Raw genomic sequence first — 15,702 nt, 5'->3', positions numbered from 1 at the left:
GAGAGACATTCATAAACATTGCCAAGTGAGAAAAGCACAAAATAGTCTAATATAATTGTGTGTATGTTTGTGTGTTGGAAGAGAGAAAGACAAAGAGTCAGAGAGACCAAGGGTGTATCGTTTGTTAACTGTCTGCAGACCTTATAAATCATTTGGCTTTTGAATTTTCTAAGTTTTCTAAAAGGAAAATATTTTTCTTAATTCTAAAAATTAGCTAACCTACAGTGGAGTCAACCTACGGGGCCATGTTAGTTTCCAGGGTACCATATGATGATCCAACAGTTTCACACGTTACTCAGTGCTCATCACCACAAGTGCACGCCTGACCCCCATCACCTGTTTTCTCCAGCCCCCAGTCACCTCCCCTCTGATCACCATCCATTTATTCTCCATAGTGAAGAGTCTGTTTTGGGATTTGTCTCTTTTTTCCCGCTTTGTTCATTTCTTTGGTTTCTTAAATTCCACATAGGAGTGAAATCATATGGCATTTGTCTTTCTCTGGCTTTTATCGTTTAGCATTGAAAATAAACACTTTTTAAAAAATAAATGCATGCCTCAAAGGAATGAAACGGATTTGAGCGCCACTTCCCCATATTCCTGGAGGAGGGCTCTGGGGCGCTTTTCCTACACTCCTTGGCTCAGCGCAGGGCCTGGAGCATCCAGAGCAGGCCCTGGTACAGATTGAGCCAAGTACACAATATATTCACCTGCGTGCTTCGTGACTTGGCCATGAGGCCTTGAACACACCCTCCCAGACCTCCTTCTTTAGCCTCCCAATCAATTGGTTCTTCCTTTGGCCCCCATTTTGGGGGTTTCCCGGTTCTCTTTACTGCTTCACCCTAAGTTCGAACCGGGTCTAGCAAAAGAATCAGCGCTTTCATGTGCTTTCATGTTGCAGCCCTGCCACCTGTAGAAGGGGCCCCTTTCTCACCACAGTGCAAGCCCCACGAAGGCAGGGCATCTGCCCACTGCGCCTCTGGAGCCCAGTGCTGTGCCTGAGCCACTTGTGCTATTGACTTGAATAACACCATTTCCAGAAATGAAAGGGACTTGGCAAACCAATGACAAACCAACTCTCTCATTTCATAGATAAGCAAACGAAAGGCCCAGAAAACTGACTCATCACCAGTGGCAAAATCAAGCAAGAAGCTAGACCTCCTGACTCCTAGACAATGCTCTTCCTACTACATTACACCAATGGGCCACAGGACACCTCCCCCCCACCCCACCACCACTACCGTAGTGTCGGAGGAAACTGAGAACTTCCCTTAGAATCTTCAGGAAGCCCAGTGCCTTCACTGGACTCCTCCCACTTTCTCCTTCCCACACATCTATTCTTCAGGCCCTTTCAACAGGAGCAAGCTTCCTTACCCAGTGCCTTTCCATGAGCCCTGGCTCTGTCTTTGCCTGTCCTCCCCCCTCCCCACATACCTTTATCTGGTCCCTCTTCAATGTCTTTATGCCTTCTGGCCTCATTTTTTGGCACCTCTCCACCTTCCAAACCCATGTTCATGCCTAACTACCTCCCCCTGGATCTGGTGAGCACCCAACTTTCCCTGCAGGGCACAGCTCCCACTGTCTCAGCTTCAGTCCAAATGCAAGTGCTCCTGACCCTCTTCCCAAAGTGCCACCATCGTCCACCTGCACAGAATCCCTCTCCCCCTGCCCTGCCCTCAGGCAGCAAGGCGGTCCGCAGCCAGCCCAGCCTCCCACCCCCAAATGCAGGCCCTGCTGCATCTCCTCTTTCATCTGCTGAGATGTGAGAACTTCATCTCCCAGAAAGCTCACCAGGACTCTTCAAGGACAAGACCTCTGTTACCACTTACAATGGTTCAGTTTCAACCCGCCTCCCCACCCCCTCCCCGTGTCACCTCAGGAGACTAACGTGGTCAGGACGAAACTCAAGAGTAGGACCAAAGGCAGAGGATACAAAGATGAATGAGGATGGTGGCTTCCCCTTGAGCTCCACAGAAGCCAAGCTTCTCAGAGACGTCTTGAGGTGCTGACGGGAGGCCAGCGGCCAGGCTGAGAGGCCCCTCCCTGCTTCACCCAGAGCAGCTCTACACTCAAGTTTTTTAAATAGATTTGCAATACCTTCAGATTACATTTAGCAAAGGGCCCCACTATTGTTAAAATCGGGGCTTAAAAAATACACCAATCTGGGGTTGCTAAAGGAAGAACGGAGGTCAGGCTAAGGCACAGGTTCAGTTTTCATGACTGGAATGTAGAGTGATTCTTTCATTCAACAGATGCTGAGCCCCTGCAATGCCCAGATGATGAGCCCAGGTCATAGCAGAGGTGGGAGTACCTGACATTCTAGTTAGGACTGCTTCTGAGGATTGGGAGCCTGTCCTGGCCTGTGTTCCCGTTATCGAACAAGCCACCCCAAAGGCAGGACTGAAAACAATAATGATCCCTTATTTAGCTCATAAATATGCAGCTTGGACAGGGTTTGGTGGAGACAGTTCATCTTGACTGTGTGCAAAGGATCATTCAAAGGCTCGCTCCATGTGCCTGGTAGTGGATGCCAGCTGTTGGTGGGCCCCAGCTGGAACTGTCAGCTGGAACATCTAAACGTGGCCATCCACATGCCTGCCTGCTTCCTTGCAGTAGGGTGGCTGGATTTCAAGAGGGAGCAACCCAAGAGACACAAAGGGAAAGTTTCCAGTTCCTGAACACCTGGGCCCAGGAGCTGGCACGTTGTCACTTCCCTTATAATCTATCGGTGAAGGAGTCCCAGAGCCTTAGAGTCAAAGAGAGAGGGCACAGACCCCACCTCTTGATGGGGGAAGGGTCAAAGACCTCTACAGTCATGTTTTCAAGTGGCTACAGGCTACAAGTTGAGAAGAAATGACTCCAGCTATGGAGCGGAAGAGTAGTAAGGGTTGTAAACCCAGCTAACCACTACCCTGCCCTCCAGAAAACATAATGGTAGAAAATATGGGCTGTAGGGACGCCTGGGTGGCTCAGTGGTTGGGTGGCTGCCTTCGGCTCAGGTTGTGATCCCAGGATCTGGGATCGAGTCCCACATCAGTCTTCCTGTAGGGAGCCTGCTTCTCCCTCTGCCTATGTCTCTGCCCCTTTCTCTCTCTGTGTGTCTCTCATGAATAAATAAATAAATAAATCTTTTAAAAAAATGTGGACTGTGGAACCATTTATGTTGGACATTTGTACTGTCCCCCGGGGCAACGTGCAATATGCTTCCGCCCTCTGACTATGGCAGCTCTTCATAGTTTGAATATGGTACCTTACCTGGTGCCCAGTTCCAAGCATTGCCTAGGCCCCAGACTAAGGATTTGCATTTGCATTTTTCTCACGTATTCCTTCACTGATTTGATCCCCAGGCCCTTTTACCAAGCTGAGCAGCATCCCTAGGAAATGTGCACACTTGTCAATGTTCCTTGGAGAAAAAAAATCTACCCCTCTCTCAGTGCTCAGATCACTGATGAGCACCATGCACCCCCCAGGCATCATCGCCTCTCCATTGGACACCGTCCTGGTGTCTCCAGCAGTTTCGGGTTCTGCGAACACATTCGGAGTTGGCGGGAGCCTGAAGCCTTCCCTCCTGTGATGCTCTTCAACCCTGGCTCCTCAATCATAGCAGTGCAATTCCGCCACTGTTAGGAGGACAGCCTGTGTGGAAGCAGCAGACAGGGCTGCAGAGTGAGACTCCACACAGTGCCCTCTCTCAAGGGCCCCTCAGCCAAAGGTCCCTGTTGCCAGAGGGATCACAGGGAACGCAGGCAGGGAGGGAGCTACGGCCGGCGTGGTGATCTTCCCTGAGTCCTACACACACAACAGGACCATGAAATCCTCTCGACGGAGGCCAATATCCGATTTCGCTTCTCCATGCAGACCAGCTCCCAAGGAAGAACGGGCCCATCCAAGAACGCGGTTGGCTCCTAAACTGACAGGTGGTGGCACAGGGCTAGGTTTATTTGGAAGTACCTAATTAAGCTCCAGAGTAAACTAGTCATCAAGGTGTTTAATTGGCAGTATGTGACCATTAGGAGCTAATTAAGTCGTTGCCTCATACTCTGATTAATGTTTGTCATTCGGCCACTGCGTGGCTGGTGCAAGTTTAAAGAAAACAGAAGGTCCAGCTGGACAGTCCCTAGACCGTGGTCCTAACTGGTCCCAGCACCGAGGCAGGGCCAGCAGATGGAGCCATGTGTGGGACCCTGCAGCTCATTCTACGGCCCAGGCCCCGGGAGGTCCTTGAAATCCGTTGAATAAGAGGTTATTGAGCCAGGCAGGCGGAGGGTAGTGCAGAGACTGGCCAAGCCAAGGTTCAAATCCTACCTCCGCCTCTGACTACCTCTTGCACCACCTGGCTTTTCCCAATTGCGATTTCTCTTCTCTGTGGAATGAAGACCGGTAACACCTACCTCACACAGCTGTTGCTTTAAAATAAAAATCAAGTACCTTCAATCTCATGTTCAAAGCGGTCCAGTGACTTCCCATCTCAGAGTGAAAAGCTAAAGCGCTCACAGTGACATGAAACAGTTTTCATAATTTAGCTCCTTCCCCTGTTCCCTTCCCTCCTTATCACTCTACCCTCTTCTCCTACTACTTTCTCCTCCCCGTCCTGGCTCTGGCCACACTGCTCTTTCTGTTGTTCCTCGGACACACCAAGCACTCTTCCACCACAGGGCCTTTGCACTTGCTGTTGTCGCTGCCTATAATATCTTTTTTCCCAAATGTCCACATGGTTCACACCCTCTGTCTTTGTTCAAGTGACCTTTCCAAAGAGATCTCCTCTGACCTCCCTATTTAAGATTTCTATGCTCTTTCCACCTAAAATAAAATGCTGGAGAATACTGTCCCCCATTCCTGTTTTATTTTTCCCACTTAATCCCACCTATCATGCAATATATTGCAGTATGTTGTGCTTACTTATTGTTTTGGAACGTCTACCCCACTCTAATACAAAACATAAACCCCATGATAGCAGAAAAAAAAAGTTTCATCTGTGTAGCTCCAGCTGCATTCCCATGCCCAGAACAGTGCCCAGCCAGTGGTAGGCACTTGATAAAAATGTGTTGAATGAATGATTGAATGAATGAATGAATGAGCATTAAGTAAGATTAAAGCTTGCAGGGCGCCTGGGTGGCTCCGTGGTTGAGCGTCTGCCTTCAGCTCAGGTCATGATCCCAGAGTCCTGGGATCAAGTCCAACATTGGGCTCCCCATGGGGAGCCTGCTTCTCCCTCTGCCTATGTCTCTGCCTCTCTGTGTGTCTCTCATGAATAAATAAAATCTTAAAAAAAAAAAGATTAAAGCATGCAAAGTGCCTTTAACACTCATTTCCTTCTCTGGGCTCTGTAGTAAGAACTGGTCTCTCTGCCCTTAAGGACCTTGTAGCCTCCAGGGAACAGCTCATCACACACACCTGCTGTACAAATCATCCTCTCCTGGGTGCCTCAACAGGGGAGCTGAAGAAGGACAGACAAGAACCCCCTTGTGGCAAGACTGAGTTATTGCCATCAGCCACCTGCAGGGCTGGGTGACAAGCTCCCTGGAGATTGAGCCAAGAATGGCACACACTGCCCACCTGTAAGAAGCTCATAGTCCAGGGCTCAGCGAATTCCCTATAAAGGACCAGATGGGCAATATTTTGAGTTCTCCAGGTCATCCAATCTCTGCCCTTAACTACTCAGCTTTGCCACTGTGCCTGAAGGGAGCCATAGAGAATGTACCAAGGAATGGCTACGACTGTATTCCAATAAAACTTTATTTATGGACGCTAGCACTTAAATATCCTAACATGTCCATGGGTCACAAAATATTTTTTTGTGCGTCACAAAATATTGTTCTTTTTTTTTTTTTTTCCGACCATTTAAAAATGTGGAAACTATTCTCAACTCACAGGCCATACAAAAACAGTGCATGGGCCAGATCTGGACAATCCAGCTTGCCAATCTCTGGTCTAGACAGGAAAAAAAGGAAAGAAAACCCTGTTGTGCTAACTAAGGCTTAAAATCCATGCTATAGACTCCATCTCACAGATGTTCATGAGCGGTGGGAGTAACTAGACTGGAGCTGTCAGGGAAGGCGATGGGAAGAAGTGGGACTTAATGCCGCCGAGCAGCACTGAGATGGGGTGACAGGCGGCCGTGAACTAAGGGAAGGAAGGGAACTTTCCCTGGCATGAGCAGTAACGGTAGTAAGAGTAGTAATACTAATGACAGTAATGGCATTTTACTGATCTAAAGGATGGAGCAAGCCCAGCTCCTAGCATTAACTTAACGTTCAGAGCAACCCTACTAGGGACTAAATTTACCCCCCTTTTCAAATGGGGAAACCGAGACTCAGGGGGCTAATAATTTGCTCAAACATGTACAGTCAGGAGCAGAGTCAGAATGTCAGCGGGCGTAGGCCTCCGAAGCCCACCCTCCCTCCTCCTGGATTCCAGACTTTGATCCAGATTCCCTCCCATTTCCTATGATCAGATGCAGCTCCGTCCCTGGTGTGCCTGCATTCATGTAAATAACCATTTCCTAAATACACTCAATGAAAAATCAATTACATAGCAAAGTGGCTGAGGTTTGGATAAACAACCTAATTGTTCCCTCTGGGGCTGCTGGCTGAGCAATCCCCGCAGAGAGAGGAAAGAGAGTTAACGTTTATTAAGAGCTCCACCTCAGCCACAGAAATGCATTCCCTTCTTCCTTGACAGGAATGGGGCCCAGCCTCTGCGGCCGAGCCTCCCCCCACCCCCCCACTCCCTGCCCTGCAGCAGCATCTCAGGGACATGAACTCATCGTGGGGCTACATGACAACCCCGTGCTCCAAGTAGACCTCCAACTAAGGCAAACTCAAGAACTTGCCCCCCAGGGGTGCCTGCCAGGCACCCTTCTCAAAGTTGAACACCTAGCTGCCTTCCTCTGGTTGACTAGAGAATATCCCTCCAGGAAGGCCACCCTGTTTATACCTCCAAATTGCCCCGTAGTTTTGTGCTCTTATACTTAAAATTTAGGGGTAATGTCCAGATAATCATCTTAGCTTCTGTCCTAAAGTTTCCCAGTTGATTCTAATCTGCAGCCAGGGTTGAAAGCCTGGTTTCTTATACCACTCACCGTGGGGGCTACATGACAACCCGTGCTCCAAGTCCAAGTCCAATTAGACTTTTCTTCTTTTGGGTCAGCATCCTGGCTAACCCCTAGTCAATATACAAACATACCAAGAAGGCATGTTCCATCGAACCTGATCAGTCATTAATACTGGGAATTTGTTTTCAGAAACTTTCAACAAGACAGGTCACTCAACTTGAGCAACTGGCTAGAGAAGATGGAGAATCTGGGTTTAGGGCCTGGTAGGGGAGAATTGAAAATGGAAAAGTGGCCTTTGGCAAGGGATAGCCTGAAAGGAAGGTGAGGTGTTCAGAACTACTGAACTTGCATGGGCTTTCCTTTTATTTCTTTTTTTTTTCTTTTTTCCCCCTTCCCTCCCCACACCCCACCACCAGTTCTCTTTTATCATCAGTCATTGTTGTGAGCCAGGCATGGTGGGTGGTTGGCGATGCTTGACGAAATAAGATACAGTTCTTAACCTGAGACTCAAAAATAATTACAACAGCCTACAATAAATGCTGCAGAAACAAAAGAGCACATACATCAGTCCTGGAGTAAAGCGATCCAAGGTCTGGCCATCTGACTATGGAAGTCTTGAGATAACTGGAGGAGCCCTGAACACGGGGTCGAGAGACAAAAGTTCTAATCTTGGTTCTGCTGTATGGGTATTTGCTGTATGGCCTTGCACTTGCTGGGGGGCCTTGGTTTACTCATTGATGGATTAGTTCATTCATTCATTCAACTTTGTGCCAGTGTGGTGCTAACTGGTGTGGGGATGAATGCTGTGACGACATAATGGACACTATTTCTGCTCTCATAGGTTTTGTAGTCTACTAGGGGAAACAGACATGAAAGAAATAATTTCACAGATAATTTCCCCATAAAACAATGAAGCTGGTCTAGACCAGAGGCTTTCCACCCTGGCTGCAGATTAGAATCAACTGGGAAACTTTAGGACAGAAGCTAAGATGATTATCTGGTCATTACCCCCAAAGATTACATTCAAACTGGGAGGGCTCTGCCATAGATATTTTTTCAATATTTTATCTATCTATTTTAGAGAGCGTGTGAGTGAGAGAGAGAGCATGAGTAGAGGGAGCAGCAGAGGAAGAGAGAGAAGTAGACTCCTCGCCAAGCAGGGAACCTGATGCAGGGCTCGATTCCGGTATCCCAGGATCATGACTGAACTGAAAGCAGATGCTTAACCGACTGAGCCACCCAGGCTCAGCCACCCTGACATAGATATTTTTTATAAGTTTCCGCAAGAGAGTCTAAAGTGAGACCAGGGTTGAGAACCACCAAGCTAGACCGTATCTAAAACTTGTTTTTGCTCTGACAGTCTGTCAGTCTTTTGCATTCTATGGATAATCCATGACTTATATGTGTAATTCTGTATATACGTAGGTGTGAGGAAGAGAGACAAAGGTACGCAGAGAGAGAGAGAGAGACATAGCAAACAACCAAGACCATGTAGTACGTGGGTAAGTCAAAGCACCGGAGACCAGCGGGAAAATAACACCCATCAATACTTCCCAAACTTGGCCTGAGGAATGTTCAATTGGATATGTGTGCAGAGACTATTTGTCTACCTGATATTCTTTCTTTTTATAAAACTCTGATTTAATTAGGGCAGCCATGTGACCAGCTCTAAATTTGTATTTGTGGACCTCTGTGGCAGCTACATGCGACCAATGAGATGTCGCTCAGAGTCAGGGGATGGAACTTCCAGGAAATCTCCATAAGAGGGGGGAGATGCTCACCAAGGGGGCTTATCTATGATGCCCTTCGCCTCTTCCTCCAACCTCTGGACTGAAACAAAGGTGCGACGGCCACACATTATTGGTCACCTGGATCCATGTAGAGACTTTGAGGACAGAAATAATGAGCTAAGGATAGTAGAGCAGAGAAATAAAAGAAGCCTGGATTCCAGATGATATCACAAGGTCACAGTCCCTTGGACTGCCTACTTTTGGGTTTCGTTTACTTAAAATAGAAACCTTACTCTGGTTAAGTGACCCATCTGAGATTATTTGACTCTGATACGGGCATTCGATGAGGGGAAGAAAGAGAGCTCCTTTAAATAAGTTTGGGAAGTACTGCACACCACAGTACAGTTCCCCACCTTGCCTGTCGAGACTCCCATTGCACGTTTGCCCATATTAAATTGCATGTTTGTGTCAAAGAAGCCCGCTCACTTGATTTAACCTGACATTTCAAAACCTGGCTTTCCCCAAACTCCCTTCCCACAGCATATACACACTCAAGCACAACATATAAAGCATTTCTTCATATTTCATAAAACTAATCCTTTTCAGTGCATTATTTGAGAATCTCTAACATAAACGCATCAATATTTACCTGTTGAAATTCCAGAATACTTAACACCTGAACATCGATACAAAACAACAATCAGATGTTTCATATCAGATGCCACAGAGCAACCCATGTATATATGGTTGTGTGTGTGTGTGTGTGTGTGTGTATATATATATATATGTATATATATATATATAGCTTTTTCTACTTAGCTGCATATTGGAGAGACAGTCACAAGTGCCCTGCTCATAAATACCTCCAAGAACCCAAATCCAAAATGGCCCCAGTGAGTTTTCTCCCTCCAGCTGTCAATTGCTCCCAGCTTGTCTTCTGCTCTCAGCTCCTTGGTGTGTGCTGACCTGTGTTTTCTCATTCTGGTGTACCTGGAAGCCTTCCAGGAATGCAAAAAAAAATTAAGGCTGCCCAGGAACTAGCTTGCAAAATGAAGCTCTGTTCACAAAACCATTTCTTTGGCAGACCTCAGACAGTACAAGTCACCCGGCCATTAGCTTCTTCATGGTAACTGTCTGCAGACATACACACACCACCTGACCTATTCAGTCTTGGCATTTGATTTGGCCATTTCAGGAGTTCCAACGAGGTCACCTGTATCTTTCCCACTTAAACTCCTGTAACAGATAACAAGTCCTTTCATTTCATAAGAAGCTTAAGCTGAAGAAAATCCTGTGAAAAGGAACACTTAACAAATTCACTAAAAGTATGCATTCCTGATACTCTTTCCTAAGAACTGATTTTGCCAGAGTGGTGGTCCTCCACCCTTTTACTTTTAACCTGTTTGTGTCTTTATACATAAAGTGAATTTTTGTATATGACATAGCTGGCTCTTGCGTTTTTTTTTTTTTCTGTATCCACCCTGACATTCTCTGTATTTCAATTTCCATATGTGGACCATTTATGTTTAAAGTGATTGTCTGGATTAATATATATCTCTTTTTCAACTGTTTGCCCAATAGTTGCACGTGTTCTTTGTTTCTTGTTTTGCCTTCTCTTCTCTTTCTGCCATTTCTCTTTTTTATTTTCTTCTATTTTTAAAAGATTTATGTATTTCTTTTAGATGGGGAGGGGTAGAGAGAGAAAGAGAGGATGTCAAGCACTGAGCACATAGCCCACCCAGGGCTCAACCTCATGACCCTGGGATCATGACCTGAGGCAAAACCAAGAGTCCGATGCTTAACCAACTGAGCCATCCTGGTGCCCCTCTGTCATTTCAGTTTTTTTTTTAATATTTTATTTATTTATTCATGAGAGACACAGACTGAGAGAGAGAGAGAGAGAGAGAGAGAGGCAGAGTCACAGGCAGAGGGAGAAGCAGGCTCCATGCAGGGAGCCTGATGTGGGACTCGATCTGGGGACTCCAGGATCACACCCTGAATGGAAGGCAGGCACTAAACCGCTGAGCCACCCAGGGATCCCCCATTTCAGTTTTAACCAAGTATTTTCTAGGATTCTGTTTTCTCTCCTCCTTTAGCATGTCAGTTGTATTTCCTTTCAAAAAATATTTTTAGCAGTTGCTCTAGAGTTTGCAAAATATATTTATAACTCACATAAGTCTACTTTCAAGTATCACTATGTCACTTCACAGGTAGTGTGAGTTTCTACTAACAGACTATTCCCCACTCCTCCTCTGCCTCTTACAACATTGCTGTCGCTCATTTCATTTAGTCATATACTATAATCACCCCAGGCACTGTCACTAGCATGACTCTGAACACCTATCTGTTGGATCAATTGAGAATAAGAAAAATAAAAGATTTTATTTTACCTTCACTTATTCCTTCTCTGATGCTCTTTCTTTCTTGTTAGAGATCCAGTTTCTGACTTATCGTTTTCCTTCTCTCTGAGAATATCTTTTAACATGTCTCTCAGAGCAAGTCACTGGTGATGAATTCCCTCAGCTTTTATCTAAGAATGCCTTCATTTCTCCTTCACTTGTGAAGGATAATTTCACTGGATGTAGAATTCTAGGTTGGTGGAGTTCTCTTCTTTCGGCACTTTAATTATTTCACTGTTCTTTTCTTGCTTGTATGGTTTTTGACACTTCCACTTTAATACTTATCTTTGTTCTTCTATACAAAAGGTATTTCCACCCTTCTGGCATCTTTTTTTTTTTTTACTTTTTAAAAATATTTTATTCATTCATGAGAAACACACACACACAGAGAGAGAGAGAGAGAGAGGCAGAGACACAGGCAGAGGGAGAAGCAGGCTCCATGCAGGGAGCCCGACGTGGGACTTGATCCCAGGTCTCCGGGATCACTCCCTGGGTTGAAGGCGGCACTAAACCACTGAGCCACCTGAGCTGCCCTTCTGGTATCTTTCAATACTTTCTCTTTATGTCTGATTTTCTGCAGATGGAATATAATACATACAGGTATACATTTTTTTAATATTTATCCTACTTATTATGAGCTTCCTGGATCTGTGGTTTGGCACCTGTCATTAATTTTGGAAAATTCCTGGCCATTATTACTTCAAATATTTCTTCTCCTCCTTTCTCTCTTTCATCTCCTGGCATTCAATTGTGCATATTCCACTGGATCAGTGTTTCCCAAATATGTTCTCTAGGCCAAGAGCATCAACATCACTTGGAAAGTTGTTAGAAATGCAATAATCAAGCCCCCCCCCCCAACCCTCCAGCCCAAATCCACTTACTCAGAAACTCTAGGGATGGGGGCCAAGAATGTATGTTTAATCAAGGCCTCTGGAGGGGGGGGTTCTTTTTCATACTGAAGTTCGAGAACCACTACACCAAAGCAGGAAAATGAGCGTTAGGATATCCAAAAGGGGGTGATACAGAGAAAAGGAAGTATAACAGCTGGAAACATTTAGTGTGCCTTAGAATTGTGCCCTTAATATGCAGCTTTACCTGTCAGTGACAGTCTTACTGAAGTATTTCACGGCTTAAATGAGGCCTAAAGGAAAACATGGTACTAACTACAAATGACCTGCCAGCCACTTTGCCCCTTTAACTTTGTTCTCAGCCAAATGTGGCTCCCAAATCAGGCTGCATATCCCCCTGAGAGCTCAGTTAAAATAGACTCTAGACTGGCAGAACCAGAATCTCCAAGGTTTGAAGCTTATAAGACTCTACTTTTAACATGAGTCCCTGAGTATTCTGACTCCGCTAGTCCATGACGTGGTAATAGGGGACCACTGCTAGAGCCCTCTAACTGGATCTGTTGGCTGCTCTTCATGAAAGCCCAGTAAAGCCCCCTCCTCAAACCAATCCTGATATATCATAGCCATATTTAAATAGCCTCTGTTTCACCCCTCTCCCTTCCTGTACCCCCTTTCTTCAGGTTGACCTGGACTCTTTCACATCCTCAGAGATGGGCTTCTTAGCCAAGAGCTGAGTGCTGGGCTTCATGTGACCCCTTCCCCTTACTCGTCTTTGATACCATCAGGTACAAGGCATAGTGTTCCCAGTATCATGGGCTAAATGTCCTCATTGACCCCATTCCCACCAGGATGTAGCCCTTTCTCAGGATGTGGTTCCTTCCACACACCCCCACCCCAGCCTCACTGAGGTCAGCCCATGGAAACGTGGCCCCACTCATAAGTTCTAACTAGTTATGCTAGTACTCCAAGTCCCATAAAACCTGATCTTGCCTTAGACCCCAGTCAACAGCTAGGGGCTCTGCTTTTCCTAGCTCTGTATTCTAAGGCTATATTTTCTGATACCACGCCCCAGCCCACAAGCTGGTACCTTGTTCCTTCAAGAGACTGTGTGTGAGGGCTGTCCTTCTGCCTGTTTACAAAGTGTTCCAAACGTTAGCCATTCCAGATTCCTGAGACCCTTCCATCTTTTGGCAGCCTGCCATTTTCCTGGTACCAGTGGGCTCTGGAATTGTTCCGGGGACCCCTTGGGCATGAGTTGGGCTTGCTTGTCCAGACAGCTCCATGTCAGCATGAGAGGAGGAACTACACCCCATGGAATCTGGCCTGTCCCTCTTGATGGACTCATTCTGAATCCCAAGACTCCAATCCTTCCTTTCTGCCAAGGCTGAGGGTGAGGCGAGTGAGGCACCTAAGAAGTACTAGCTCCCAGGGTCAAGCAAGCACACGACCAGCAACTGAGAGCAACTTAAATTGTATGCTCTGGAGTCCTTACCTCACCCTGGTTGGTCCCGCCCTGCTTCCTTGCCAGGTCTCAAGGCAATACTGAAGGTGGGACACTATCAATCCCAAGGCCTCCCTAAAGTCATTCAGCCAATATTTATTATATACCCTCAGGTTATGAGCACAAAGAAGGCAGAGTCCCTGCCCATAAGGAACTCAGCATAAAAGGGAGAGAAAACACGGCAACTAGAAATAATAACACAAGGCTGGCTAGCACCAGTGCTAAACAGAGGTATCTGCGGAAGAGCAGAGGGGATGGGATTAATTACAACCAGAGACAAAAGAGAAGGCTTCGAGAAGGCAGCAGTTTTCCTTAGGCCCTGGAAAATATGCACACTACGTCTAGGGAGAGAAGGTGGGTAGGTAACAGCAGGCAGGAACAGCACGAAGCAAGGTGTAGCGTGTTCTCCTACTAGCAGGTGGTTGGCATCATTAGAGGGTTAGAGACTTGGAAAGAACAATGGGATTTGAGGTCTGAAGGAAAGAGGACCAGATGGTAGGGAGCCTTGAATAGCCTGCTAAGGAGTGCTGGCTTCCATCTCGGTGGGGGGAAACCCTGGAAGGTTTTTGAGGGAGGGGAGAAAGTAATTAGAATCAGCATTACAAAGCGAGAATCAGGGGTCGTCTGGGGGTAGTGAACAGGATCAGCAATAGGAGCAGCAGTCAGGAAACTGTTAAGGGCAGCCGCCAAGCTGTGTCTAATTTTCTTAGTCAAGTGCATCAAACTCCAGGGGCTGTTATCTGGGGGCTGGAAAAGTAGGCAGCACCAGGGACCCAGACTCAACCGGCACCCACCCATCCCCAAGCATCAGCCAAGGCACAGACCTCTGCAGAAAGGGAACCTAGAGCCACTAATCTGAATAGTTTGTGGGACAGCAGCATCCAGAGCTTCCTCTGGGACGTGGCTCATCAGATGGGCAAACAGGCTTTCTGGCCTGCTCCCTGGGGTGCGCTCAAGCTGCGGCTATTTTAACAAGCCTCTGTGGGGAAGAAAATCTCCCCTCTCTGGAGCCCAGGAAGCAAAGCACCTATCTCATCTGGTTTGGGGGGTTTGGGATTAAATGGCCCCATCAATCAGAACCCCTGAAGAAGAACACCCAGGTAACCTCCACGCTCCCTTCCTGCCCCATCAGTCTGTGGTTTGAGGATCCCATGACGGTCAGAAGCCAACTCTGGAGACTGGTTCTTGCGGGATTCCTTGCTGAAACAACTCCTGTGTGTCTCTAATAAATGTACTCCAATCGGTGGTCCACTTCTCTCACACCACACCAAGAACTCCCCAGCCCGGCCACTGTCTTCTGTTGCCTGGACCACTGCTAGAATTTTCTGCCTTCCCAGCTTTGGTTTTGCGTCCACTTTTCATTCCACGTTCCACAAGGAAGCCAGAGGAGGACTTCTAATGCACATCAATCTGCTCAAGGCCTGTCCCTGCTTACAATCCTTCCTGTTGCATCAATGATGCTTTGAAAGGGCTCTGTGGGCCTTTCATGCCGCTGCCCTGTGACCTCTCCAGCCTCAGCTCTCGCCAGCCCTCCCTCAAACCCTGAGCTTGGCAATTCCTGTCCCCAGACACCTCAACTGTCACCCACCTCTGAGCCTCTGCTTGGATGGCTTTTGTTGCTTCAGGCAGTGCCAGCCAATAGAAAAATGGCAAAAGAATACAAGCCACTTGTGCCATCTTAAGTTTTCTAGCAGCCACATTGGAAAAAAGTGGAAAGAAATGGGTGATCTTATCATTAACAATGTATTTTATTTAAATTAGTCTATCCAAAATGTTATCACTTCAACATGTAATTAAAGAATAAAATAGTGGGGCCCCCTGGTGGCTCAGTGGTTGAGCGTCTGCCTTCAGCTAGGGTCAGGATCCTGGGGTCCTGGGATCGAGTTCCGTGTCAAGCTCCCTGAAGGAAGCCTGCTTCTTCCTCTGCCTATGTCTCTGCCTCTCTCTCTGTGTCTCTCATGAATAAATAAAATCTTTTTTAAAAAAACAAGGCCCCAACGACAGATGGGGCACTGCCTCTCGTGACGGGGTACTCCTCCTTGGTGCTCCCAGCCCCCGTCGTAACTCTCACACTCAGTTGCTAAAGCCTGTGTTCCAATCTGAATCCAAGACTGTAGGCTTCATGTGGGCAAGGACCATGTTTGTCTTGTTTGCCCTTCACCTCCAACACTGA

The 15,702-nt window shown here is 46.9% G+C and overlaps 1 long non-coding RNA gene across 3 annotated transcripts in view; it reads right to left on the bottom strand.

Moving 5' to 3' along the window:
• LOC140635911 (uncharacterized) overlaps positions 1 to 15,702 on the bottom strand; it is a 40,505-nt gene that overhangs the window by 4,131 nt on the left and 20,672 nt on the right. The gene's annotated exons all lie outside the window — the stretch shown is intronic.

This window comes from Canis lupus, chromosome 6, assembly GCF_048164855.1.
Source record: "Canis lupus baileyi chromosome 6, mCanLup2.hap1, whole genome shotgun sequence".
Taxonomy (NCBI): Eukaryota; Metazoa; Chordata; class Mammalia; order Carnivora; family Canidae; genus Canis; species Canis lupus.
The sequence above is the reverse complement of the archived record's forward strand: the minus strand, read 5'-3'. Positions and strand labels throughout refer to the sequence as shown.